Source organism: Larimichthys crocea, chromosome I (assembly GCF_000972845.2).
Source record: "Larimichthys crocea isolate SSNF chromosome I, L_crocea_2.0, whole genome shotgun sequence".
Taxonomy (NCBI): Eukaryota; Metazoa; Chordata; class Actinopteri; family Sciaenidae; genus Larimichthys; species Larimichthys crocea.
In genome coordinates this window covers 37,408,525-37,422,157 of record NC_040011.1, presented here as the reverse complement: position 1 = coordinate 37,422,157, position 13,633 = coordinate 37,408,525, and the positions used below count along the sequence as shown (strand labels likewise).

The 13,633-nt window shown below is 41.4% G+C and overlaps 1 protein-coding gene across 1 annotated transcript in view; it reads right to left on the bottom strand.

Annotated features, from left to right (window-relative positions):
- The window catches only part of nexmifb (neurite extension and migration factor b), a 45,602-nt gene extending 39,633 nt beyond the window's left edge, over positions 1 to 5,969 (bottom strand). Inside the window, exon 1 of the mRNA XM_027284938.1 lies at positions 5,837 to 5,969. The gene's annotated coding sequence lies outside the window, so the exon portion shown is untranslated. The remainder of the gene's footprint in view (positions 1 to 5,836) is intronic.
- Between the last annotated feature and the right edge of the window lie 7,664 nt (positions 5,970 to 13,633).

Here is a 13,633-nt window from a genome sequence, read left to right as displayed (position 1 = left end):
TCTACATACAGAAATGGAAAATGAAATGTATTTTATTCAAAAGAAAACCTAAATAGTCTAACTACGAAAATTGGTAATGCACAGAAACCCTGGAAACTATTCAGTGAATCCAGACCTCTTGAATTCAAACAGTATACAAGATGTTACAAAGAATCTCTGAGGCTTTGTGTGACTAAATGATGAATTAGCTCTTTTATCAGCGGCGGCTACGCTGAGGTGCATATTTGACTCCTTCTGGAGAGTATTTTACTGGCTCAACTGTGATGTATGTGGGCTGTATTCTGACAGTGTCGCTGAATGATGACTTGGGGAAATGGGTTAGAAGAGCAGCGAGAGATAGCGAGTTGAAAAATGTCTATTTGCGCATGACGGAGCTTCTGTACGTCACTGAGCGTTGCTGTCAGGGGTGAGACCCAGAATAAATGCGGAGCAGGCGTCCTGGCCCTTCATGTCTCTTTATGCTACAATTAGCTGCTTCTTTATGACAGCAAAGACTGGGTCACTGTCATAATGCAAAACATATTTGCATGTGCATGTGTGTGTTAGAAATAACAGCAGTCACAAAGCTGAAGAAAATCCAGAGCCAGCAGAAAGTGTTACTGGGGCGTGCTGGAGCCAAAACACACACGGAGACGAGCAAGTATACACACAGCTGTACATCCTAGAAGTCAAAGAGCCACAATACACACTTCATACACTCTTCTGGAATGCATCTGAAATGAGAAGTCCTAATTATTATTTCCATTGTGCCCCACTCCTGTGACAAGGACCACTAGCTGTGAATGATTATAATTATTACTCGTAGTAGAATAGCAGTCATGCTGTTGTATCATCAGCATCATCATCCAACAGATCAGGGTCAAATCCAACTTGAAATTCATGTATGCAATTCAATTCACATTCTCTGTGTTAAGATATTCAAAAACATTTCTCATTTGACTTTGCTTAGATGTGTCATGCGTGGATTATGTTTTGCCTCTGGCGTGTTATGGTAAATGGGAAGTAAAGCGCCATTCGTCAGCTGACTGTATCTGACAGGAAGACTATTCCATCTGCTCAACAGGCTTTTGTCATTCTGCTTTTTACACCAACCGTAACATATGATAAAATAGCTATTGGATTCAATTATGGCTAATGTTTGATTAGGGCATAAATGGCGCCGTCTCCACAAGCAGCAGCACAATTAAAGCGAAATGATTTGCAACAAATATTAGGCCAAACATTATCAATGCCATACATTTTCAAACGCTCAACTTGTACGCTGCGAATAGATTTACAGAAAAATATAGTCTGTCTCTTATTTGTACATAAATTCACAACATCGTTTAGAGTAGCAAACAAGCCTGTCTTGAATGGCTGGTAATTATGTACAGCAGCAAATAAAGCGTGGTTCCTTTCTGAGGCACTGGTGCCTTGTTAAGTGGTGAACAGACAAAACAGCATTTAGAAAATGAAAGGTGCAGGGAAACATCCAGGGCACAGCAAGCTTCTCTCCCATTAGAAACAACATTGTCTGTCTCATGGCCGTTTGTTTGTTCCAACTGACTGTGCTGGGAGGACGCACCCTGAACCCCCACCACCAACAGTAACTATGTCTCTCCCTTTTTTCTGTCCCCTCTCCCTCTGTCCGTCCAACCCTTCCTCTAATCCTCCCACCACGTCCATCCCCCCTCTCCTCTGCAACTCTTCTGTTTGCTCCTCTCTCACAGTACATCCGACCCTATGTTTTGCTCCTTTTCTCATCATCAACCCCTTTTTTATCTCATCCCCCTACACACACAAGCGCACACACTCTCTCTCTCTTCCACCAAATCAAAGATAAGGCTAATGAAGGTGGCTTATTATTCCGGCATTCAGGACTCTGACAGGATACACGTCCAGCGTAACATGGATATGTGGATCCTTTGCCTCCAACATGAGGAATAAAAAAAGAAAATGTTCAAATTAGACAAGGGACGATGAATCTATTTAGTGTTATTATATAACAAAAAACAGAGCTGTTATTGCCACTGTGTGTGCCATTACAAAGGGAACAATACATGGGAGCACACTGTGTGAAACCAATTAAAATCCAGCCCCGTCATATAGCTTCCTCCCTCTCGAGTCATGTTGTGAATATGTCGCTTTCACACCATTCATGTCAGTGCACCTGTGTCCACTGCATTAAATCCCAACCTCTTTCGGGCTCCTTCTCAAATTTCCCAGCATCACATCTCACTATCTGTTTCAAGAATCCCATGAGTTGAAATACAAGGGGGCCCCGGGAGAGTGTGAGCAGAACAGGGAAAATTTCACATTATCTACCCATCTGCAATATAAGGGTCTGATGTGGAAGCAGGAAATGAGCTATGAACGTCAAGCTCGCATACTCATGGTCCCAGTGGCCACCAGCCTACATATTGAGATCAAGTAGGCAACACGGAAAGTGGTTTAATAGACCCCAGTTTAATTGGACTTTTATTTGTTAATGGCAGAAATCCTGATGCATTACTTTAATTATCTTGGCAGAACTAATTCATGAACACGGTGCAAAAACGTGGCTGGACTTGGCATTCAAATAACATCCACTCTTTGTAAAACCATGTATCCTCAAAGCACTCTTGCTTCCGTCTTTCACGGGAATCTCTCTGATAAGCCATGTGTTGGTTTTAAACCCTCGGTGTACCTCAGCCATGTGTTGGTTTTAAACCACCCAGCTGTCGTGAATGAATTCAGAGAAAAGAGGAGAGGGAGAGCACTGAGGCCATTTTCCCCTTAAAAGCACTGGGGCCCACCCAGATCCTATACGTGCCCGTGTTTACCAGGCCCTCAGTGTGCAGAGCAGCCCCAGTCAGTTTGGCTGCTGCTATGGAGGGAGAGAGGGAGGGATGGAGGGGGTGAGGCACAGCTCCCCCTGCAGAGCGCTGGTCCAAGACAACCACAGGCAACCTCTGCTCACATCTACACTCAGCCCAATCACACGTCAACCTCTCTGTCAATGCCGACCAATCGAGGGAGAGATCCTTAATGTCTGTCTGATCGCGCTGTTTTTAATTCATCACATGACTGTGCTGGAACAGTTTTTCCTCAGTGCCGCACGCCTTGTACTGACACATATTTTCTAAAACGAGACATTCTTTAGCTACAGATGTAATTTTTGCCTCGCTCAGCCACTATGTATATGTGTGTGTGCATGTGAAGCAGGATGTATTAGAGTATGTTTACATGTGTGTGCATAAGTATGCCAGTAGTGTGCAACTACAAATGTGTGTGTCTTCCTGAAACAGCTCCTGTCTGGGGGGGGTTGGAGGTGGTGATGGTGATGGGGAGGGGGGGGGCAGAGCAGGCAGCAAAGAGCTCAGCAGCGCCTCAGTCCCTCAGGACACGCTGCAGCTCTCTCCTCGCAGCCATGAAAAGCAATCAGAGCCCAGCCTTCTCCCCTGGACTTACCTCTGCCTTTAATTACAGAACTCAGCAGCGGCTGCAGCACAGAGAAAGACTGCCTCCGCTGGGCCACAGCCAGCATGTCACAGCCCAAACGCAGGGCTGGGGTCGACACAGCGGGCCTCTGCATACAGTAACCTCACATAAACACAGCGTGCTTAAACATACAGTCTGTCCTGATAGGCTCAGCGTGCTTCTACATAGGCTGGGAGAGAGCCAAGGTGTTTCCATGTTGTAGTGATACAATGTGCAGAGAAAACTGCAGCGCTCCAGACATATAACCCAGCAGGGCAGGATATAGGCAGGGAAAGCCCTTTTTGTGTGCTTAACAAGATAGTCTCGCATATATTCACCCTTTTGCAGTCAGAACTTCTAGTGCAGGCAAACCTCATAACTAAAAAATAATCAATCACACAACCGCAGTGTTGTATCTCGTCGGTTGTCTCCTTTCTTTAGTCTGCTTTATAATGATCAGAAAGTGTAAATGTGTAAAATGTAAACCAGAAACATGATCCTCATATGTGAGTATAAAAAGGGATGATCGACGAGGATCAGTTCATTCTCTCCCTCTCGACAGACGTGGTAGTAGAGGCCCAACACATGTGCCTGAGGCTGAAGCAGAGGAGAAGCCACAGAGCACACATGGACAGGGGAAGATAAGAGACTATGTACACAAGCTGCTGGTTTTATTGCTGCAACATAATGCTGGGATAGCATTTTAAACACATTTTCAGAAAACCTTCCAGCACTCTCCTTGCTACTGTGGAACAGTGCCGTGGTGTTGAAATGTGTCATTGGGCTCAATAACTCACCCAATTTCTAGTGAACGGAGACCAGCACTTGAAGCAAAAGCACTGAGACTGAGCAGGAGGAGATGTGAATGGCAAATGTTGTAAATGAAGATGTAAAAGCTCCTGTTTGTTTCCACATCTAGGATCCTCAAACAAGGCCCTCTCCCCTCGACATATCACGTGGCCCCCGACCCAGTGGTGTGGACAGCACACATGATAACACATGATAATGACTCCCACATCAACATGTCAACTCAATTTGGTCCTCTTAAAGGCTCTCTTTGACTCAATCAATGCATGGCCTTCCATCTGGTTTCCAAAGCTGTCCTCACATTAGAGAAGGAGAGGGCAGTGACAGGCTTCTTCTTTTTTTTTTTTTTGACAGCTTGCCCCATCAGTTTAACATTACACTTCTTTTTTTTTTTTTTAATGCAGTCTTCCAACAAGCACCCAACTCATGTTGAAAAAGTCCAAAGACACCCCGTCAAAATCGGTTAATAAAAGCTCCAAAACATAAATCAAACCAAGTCATGTCAGGTCAATAAATGTGTGCTGTGCTGATCATTAACTGAGGCGATAACTTCCCCAGCTTCTTATTTCTTTAAAAATCCCATCTGACACAGGCATTCCAATAAACATCAGACAGGCAAATTTCTAGCTCGTTAAAATTTAATCCAATTAAAATCCCATTTAAAACAAAGTTAACAACTGATTCTAACACCTCCACACAAAAAAGCACAGCACAGAGGCTGTTATTATAGGCTGCAGCTCATTATTCTCCAGCATGGCTTGTCTGGCTCGCAGTGTGGCTGACTGGGACATCCAGTAAACATCTGTCATGAGGCATCCTTAAAGGGGAGCACAGACACAGTAAGCTACTGATCTAGTGACCCGACAGTGGAGGCATTCACACATAGTGCACCTGTGTGTGTGTGTGTGCTCTGCTATCATGATATTTAGGCCATTTTTTAAATTATTTTTTTTTACAGATTTTTGTTCTTATAAAGCATTTATTAATCATTTATTTACCATATGACAGTGGAGGGGCCTAGCTGTAAGATGATGTGTTATCCCATTGGATTTCAATAGCCCATTCATGAATCATTCATTAGTTTGGACTATGGCTTATTCCCCCTTTTATTCGTCTCTTATTCATTTTGGGGGGGGCAGCACTGCTCAAGATGCATAACGTGGATTCAAAATGACGTCCACAGGCCACTGTTTGTCTCCAAAACATACAAACAGTGCAAGGCAACTGGCTTCAATATGAACAACCACACGTGGCATCTGTATTTGTGTTGCATTTCCGAGCCTAAAGCGAATAGGTCCGCGCCTGTGTTTTAAAGAAAGTGTGGGTATTTTTTCGCAGGGAATAGGTAATCGATGGAGCAGAGACGAATGAATGTAGGCTACGACAGCTGTCCCAAGGAGGCAGGGCAGCTACTACACCGCATGCTTGGTGTGTTCTCCCTTTGAATAAAATGTCCGATCAGATCAAATCAAGCAATGCAAGGATATAAATCAGTGTGTGTGTATACATCAAGCTGTCATGTGCACACCTAACAGAGCTCGATCCCCTATTTGAATACATTCAGCAGCATAATAACGATTTCACTGCCTACCTCCAGAGCGTGTATGCGCCCGAACTGCGTTTTTTTTCCCCCGTCGCAATGGGATCCTTCTCAGCAGCTTTGGACAGTATCAGAGATGCGTCTTTCCCCAGAAATGCAAACACTTCCCCTGCATGTCTTTCCCCCCCACCCTCCCCGCCACCACCACCACCACCACCACCACTACCACCACCAGCAGCAGCAGCAGCAGCACCAGCAGCAGCCGCGGCAGCAGCAGCAGCAGCGGCGGCAGCAGCAGCAGCAGCAACCCGGGCCTCCAGTAATAGCAGGTGGACGCGCCTCTCAGTGATGGAGACAGCGCGACTCTCCTCTCCCCCGCCGCTCCATTTTCAATTACGGAAGAATTCGTATTCCAGGAAACGCGCTATAGGGCAGCCAGCATGTCCTAAAATCGCCTCTTTTCTCGGGACAAACAGGGGCCGTCGCCTTTCCCACAAACTCCCCGATCCACGGCGCCCTCTCCTCGCCTGTTATCTACCTTTTTACGAGATGCTTGATGTTGCCATTGTCACGGCGTATTTTTTTTCCTTTCCTCAGTTTCTTTTTTTTTCTTTGCTTTTCTTTTTTTTTTTTGCAGCTGGACCTCTCCCCCTCCTTGCGGCGCGCAGTCTCGTAGGCGCGCACTTCGCTTTTTGCTCCCCCTCCGATTCTTCTCGGTCCGACCTATGAGCGCGCACAGCCAGCCGACGCAGGGCCACGCACTGCTTTGACGGACGCGCTGAGCAAATCAGGTAGCCCACTCCAAATAGGACTGTATCATAACAGGGCAACTGCAATGACATGAATAATGAATACGCTACCCATGTAAGTCTATGCTGGATGATTGGCCCACTCATAACACTTACCGGACTGAAGGCGATATTTGGATAGAGGGTCTCTCTCTCTCTCTCTGTCTCTCTCTCTCTCTCTTTCGCTCTCTCTCTCGCTCTCAATAAGAGTTGGATCTCAAAGAGGAGAGAAGTCAATGAATGCATTCAAATAATTTACATAAAAAATACAATATATGGGATGGATGTCACATTTCCTTAGGACTGCACACAAACAACCAGCAGTTTGACTCTTTAATATATGTTGTACAGTTGCACATGATGCACTTTTAATTAACTAGGTTTTCATTTACCTACTGCCCTTTAAAATTAATCATGAAAGCAAAAAAAAAAAATCTGAATATGTGTGAATGAATGCCACAATGTGTTAACTCTGTTCTGTTTTACCTCATTATCCTCCATATCATCAGGTTTTAGTTATGGCTGTAACTAACCATTATATTCATTACCCTTTTGCTTAATCTCTGCACTAAAAATGTGAAAAGAAAATTCAGTAAAAACATTTTCCAAAAGCCCAAAATGACAAACACCAACTGGCCACTTCATGAGGTACACTTATTCAATCCAAAGTGATCCAATACAACAACTCTGCCATAAATTCTACTTTTATGAGGCTTATAATGTTTCAGTTTTTGTTGACGCTGTCAGAGAGGTCATAATTCTACTTTATGTGTATTATTGAGGTTTTATTGGGTGCTGTTGTTGTACAGGAGTACATTAGATTGAAAGTTTCTAATATTTTGGCCATATCATTTATATATATGAGAGGGCCAAAATATTAGAAACACCTCTCAATATCATGCATTCCAGTTAAACACAACAACCTACAACCTTAATAATAAACATTATAGTTAATGAATACCTCTCTGACAGTGTCAACAAAACATTGTGAAACATAAGCTTTGTAAAACTTGAATTTATGGTAGAGTTGTTGTATTGGATCACATTTGATTGTACAAGTGCACCTAATGAAGTGGCCAGTCGGTGTATTTGAACAGCTTGTCTGACCTGCAGTCTGTAATCCAAAGATAGTCAGTTTACTAACGTAGAGGCCAAAAAAATAGTAGATAATTAATTAAGTAGATAATAAATATTTACACTTGAGAAAATGGAATTTTGGTTAAAGAATGACTCAAATAAACAAATTAAATCTTATATAATATGTTGATGTTGTTGATGGATGGATTGATCAAACAACGTCATTCAATTCACGCCTTTCACTCGATCTTTAGATATTATATTCAGACATCGTGAAGCTTCACTGGTGTAGTATAGGTGGAGTAAATTAAATGTAAATACATGGGTGAGGTGTGAAAAATGGAGACAGTGTCCTTCTACTGACGCTCGATCTCACACATTATTACACATGTAAAGACAGGTTGTTCCTGGACACATGCACACTGGTATGTACTTGTGTGCATTGATCTGCATTATCTATTTATAACACTCTGAAATGTACTCACTCACACGCAGACACGCACACACACACACACACACATTCACACACTGCAAATTACCTTGGAAATAGATGGTTAGATTTATTAACTAAGTTTTCACATACAAGACCAAATAGTGGCTCCATAGTAACAGAAACGATAACCATGTTTCTTAAAATACCTTTTCAACTGTAGTCATCATTGCAGATGTATTAAGGGAGAGATAAATTGGCTTACAGCTTCTCTTAAGCACAACAAGTTGAAACTCAAAGCTGACAAGAGCAGAACATTTTCATGCTGGTATAATTACAGAGTTTCTTCATGTCTTTACAGTAAACAGAGGTAATCACCACTGCAGTGCGACGGGTGCAGTGAAATGATAGGCTCAACTGTACAAATTATCACTGAAGATGGCAGCCATCCATCAACTGTTTAACATCAAGCATTGATCACTAAATGTAATTAAAGGCTGCTATTTGTTGGAGCAAATCTAATATCAAGATTATTTAAATATATATGTATATCAACTGTAAATAAAAGTAGCGTCTGTCTCTCTTATATCTGTCTGTAAATGTGGCATAGTACAGTATTTAAAACACACTGGCATCACCCTCAAGAGTGAATATAAAGCTAATACTCTTTAAAATGAAACTGCGGTTCAAATGTAAGAAAAGTGCAAAATAATAATGACTATATTTAACCATAGCGCTGTAGGCAAAAGAGTTTTAAAAGGTCAATACCTGTACTTTTTATATATTACATCAACTTTTTCATCTAGTTGGTGCAAAGTTTTTTCCAATATATTTTTTTAAAAAGGGACTTGACTCTAAATGCATTTATTAAAATACATAAATAATAAGTGTTTATGCACTTCACCAACCTACAATTAGTCGACACATCATTTACAAGCTTTCAAAAATGTAGCATGCAAACTCATAGTTAACGCCGGTTTAAAGCATTTTTTTTAATAAGAACGACTGTAATGTAAATTAGAAAAAGGAGAAGTGACACGTTGTTTGCATTTCTGTATTTCAGAAAAACAGCATCACTAACAAGCCCAAACAGCTGTCTATAACAGCTGGAAGCTTCACAGGTTGAAATGATTTTTTTTTATTTATTTTTTTTACACAGATGTGAATTCATCGACTCACGATGTTTCTGTGTTTTTTTGTTTTTCTGTTTGGATTTCTGTTGTGTGAGTCATTAGTTATGAGTTATATGCATTTTCTTTGTCCTTTATTGTTACATTGTAGCACACGATCTCTTATGTTATATCACTGACAAGGTAAACAAACACATTGCCTGTACCAATAAACTAGTAGTATGGATAATATATGTGTATGTACTTGTGGTTAATGTTTCATGATTGTAGGTTAGGTTTGCTCAGTGCAGTACAGGTGACTGGGTCAGTGTGTACTACTTGACCAAATACTCTACTCTGCTTTAATCACTTGCTTAATTTGGTACTTCAAATGTTTCAGATGCAGTCAGACTTCTTAAAAATGTCCGCACCCCCTTACAAGTCTGTACGGAATTATAGGAGCATATACTGACAGGCTTGACTTGGCATGGTGATAAAATGTTTTACATTATAATAATAAAGTGAGAGGCTGTGCGGCTAAAATGGCAACCTGAATTAAAAGTGAAAAATGAGATTTTCCGTAACACAGTTGAAAAGTTTAAATCTACAGGAGGTGACACTCGTATTCAAGTCCATGTAAAATTAAAGGCTGCGAGGAGTCGAGAGCAGAATGTAAACGCTGAGACGTCAGGCTTTGACGCTCACCAGGTCTGACAGTTGGTGTGAAATCTCCAATAAGATTATGACAGTTGTAACCTGCATGCATCCATCTTTGTATTAGCATCACTGTGCCTGACCAAACAGTCTAAGAAGGCGCCATTTGGTCTGATTTGTCAGCTCTGTTTGAGATGCAGTGAGCTTGATTCAGAAAAGCGAGACCTGAAATGTAAGCGCAGGTTTACACTGATTCATGTGAATCTATCTGAATGTCTTAAAGACCACAATGATGACAGGGCACAACCAGAACAAACACATATATCCTCCTCAGCTGGGCCTCATCCTCAGGCATTTGATCCAGTTTTATAGATTTCTCTCCATCAAATGCACTTTCAGGATTTTATCATTTGATTTCAAATAAATGTTATGACTACTTACGTCAGTGTGGAGTTAAAGAACAGCTGTGACATTTATTTGGAAGATTTTAAATCTCCTAAACTACGAGTTATTCATATAAACTTATAAATTTGATTGAATGTTTTGTAACAGCAGTGAGACCGACAGTAGTGATGATGATGTCAACCAAGCACAGACCCCGGAGCTGCTCCACAGACAGTGAATAATGGAACAACTCCCGTGGGACTCTTTGACAGCAGCCACAGTCATTTTACTGGGACATGGAGACATTTTCTGATTCATAGTCAGCAGAGTTACATTTAAATATGTCCACAGATTCAGTCAGCAATTAAGTGTCAGGTCACCTGTGACATCAGGAGCTCAGGTCATGCTCTGATTGCAATCTCAGACAAGGAGACTGCGACACTATCAGTTGATGAACACATCTCTTACACTGCAGTCTTCCATAAAATACCAAAAGTTTTGTATAGTTCACATCTTTAACGGACCAGTTGAATGAGTTGTAACTTTTAAACACCATTCCAAAAGAGAAGCTTGAAAATATTCTGTTGTTTTTATTGCTCTAAAAAGGCAGAAGACCATTTTTGCCCGTGAGTGTAAAACACATTCATATTCAATGAGATTCAAACGTTTTGTATCTGCACCAAGCATACTGGATCATCCAGGCTGTGCTCAGAGGTTGCATCATCTGCAGCTTACTTACTGTATGTATGCAGAGATGGCAAAAACCACTATATCTGTGTTTATTGACTTTAAGAGGATCAGCCCTGTGTGCGCGCAGGTGCACGCATGTGTGAATATTCATTCTCATTTTGACCAGGAGCATTGATATAGTACACAGGGATTACGCACATAAATTTACACTCCCACACAAAACGGTGGAAATAACTACATCTTCTCTGAGGCATCGATGCATATTTATCAAGGCGTAGACGCCCTTGGCTACATACTAGTTTCATTGTAGTGGGATGGGAGTGAGCTGACTGTCTGGTGCAGAGGGATCGCCCTGAGTCTCAGCTGGCTTTGCCTGTTATGATTATGAAAAAGAGTGCAGCGGACTTCAGCAACAAGCCAAGGGAGGGTCGTCGGGGATTTGACGTGTGTGGCTGAAATCCACTCATCACCTGTGCACTCTAAACAGCTTTCATAGAAGCAGGGATGCGGATCTTTGGGCGTGTTTAGAGGATCTACATATTAAATCTGAATCACCATGCAGGGTAAAATGATGCAGACATATAGATTATAGATTTTAAAAATCATCCTATCTGCACATCAGCAGCAAGTTCTTTGAAAATCTCTCCTTCAGCAGAAGGTCGTGGTTTGCATTAGGGGCTGACTCTCCTGCTGCGGTCCATATTAAGGATGTTATTAAAGGCCTTTGTGTGCCTGTCTTCCTTTGCGCCTGCAGAATGCTGCATGGTAAATAGGGAGATGGCTTCCTCATTACCTCCTGAAGACATGCAGACAAACAGCTCACAACAGCAGTAATCACATGCACGCCACACAGAACAATTAAGGGTCATTGAACGATACAGTTTTTAAACATAAATAGCCAGAAAGCAAACACCCTCCCTCTGTAAGTCCATCTCAGATTGCTTAGTAACTTCAATGCTTGACAACATTATGTCCTTGACCATATCAAGCACACACACAAAGCTTTGCCTCAGCAAAAAAAAGAGGAAAAGCAAAATATTCTGCTGTGTGTGATATGTAAGGCTCTCTCACAGAACCCGGGCAGATCATAGTGAATTATGCTCGCTGAATAATTAGCGAATAACCTGTTAGGGGCAGCTGCTGAACGTTGTTGGGAGTTGCTAATGAATAGACTCATAATCTCTTCCTAGGTTAGATTAGAAGGACGCCATTAACATCAACTCATCTGCCTGGACATCTGACGCATGAAAGGAGAGCCATCCAACCAGTAATCATCCAGTTGCTTTCCTTTTAAGCAGGGATCTATCAAAGTCTACTTTCATCTATAATGTGTGACTTCCACAGGAGGTGGTGTAGGCTTCACTATGCGTCGCAGCAGGGCTCGGTCTATCGCACTATGTGAATGTTTTTGTTATTGTCGGTTTCAACTATAACCCTGCTGAAAGGCTTCGCAGAAAGTGTCCTCTAATGTATCTGGTCACAGAGGAGAGAGCTGCGGGGGTTCTTGAGGGGCATCCACTGTCAGTCTGCACATAAGACAATGAACACAATAAGACAGTGTTGGGATTCAAGGGAAGACTGATCAATAATTTGCAAAATACAAAGTCTAAAACAATTCCGTTGATTGCCCTTACACAGACTCCAATTACTCCCAATATACACGTACTGATTTGATTATCAACGTATTGAAACATATCAAATACATACGTACATAATATTTGCAATTTTATATTGCTGTTTTAATACATAAGGTGTCGGGATACAGTACAATTTCTAGAGATTAAATACAGACAGATGTCAGTTGTTTGATTCTGGTTAATCTAGTGAGTTATACAAGAAAATTAAGATATTTGATACATCCAAATTCACAAAATACTGTTTCATAACCTTTGGGTTATGACCCCTTGTCACAGTCTAAATGTTTTTCTATGAACTGTAAGCATTTCTAGAGTAATTTAAACTTTGTCAGACAGTTGAATTATTTTTAGAAGCATGGAGAGATAAAGTTACCTGGTATTTTAGGGAATCGTTTGACATTTTGTGATTTAAGCTCATTTCCTTTGTGGCATTATGTTCGATGGTTAGATGTGAATATCAGGTCTGGTGTCAAAGTCTGTACGGTAAATACAAAGGAACAGTCAGTACCTGGTTAACTTAGCTTAGCATTAACGCTGGGAACAGGTGGAAACAGCTGGCAGAGCTCTGTCGAAAGGTAACAAAATAGGTCTACCACCGGATGTGAAACTCATTATTTGACACATCATATATTTTATGTTTAACCCACAACCAAAGCTTAAAGCGTCCTGAAATTAAAAGGTGCTGGTAGGTAATGTTACCTTTGGACAGAGCGAGGCTAGCTGTTGCCCCATTGTCAGTCTTTATGCTAAGCTAACTTATCCAAAGACAAATAAGCCCATTTCCCAAAATGTCAAACTATTTCTCTAAATACGAAGATGTTTTACCTCTTAAGGCCTCTGAAAATATTAAAAGAAACACACTGAGAAGGTAAACGTATTAATCTTTCCGTCTTACTCTTAGCAAGTTTCCTAAAATGTCAAACTATTTCTATAACAAGTGGAAAACAAATATTAGATAAATTTAATGGTTTTATGCACCAGAAGTGTTTCTTTGTTTATCATGTGCTGTCTTGTGTCCTCCTCTGTGTAATCTAATAACCACTTGGTGGGGTCAGTTAAAAGAGCGTATATCTTTGGTT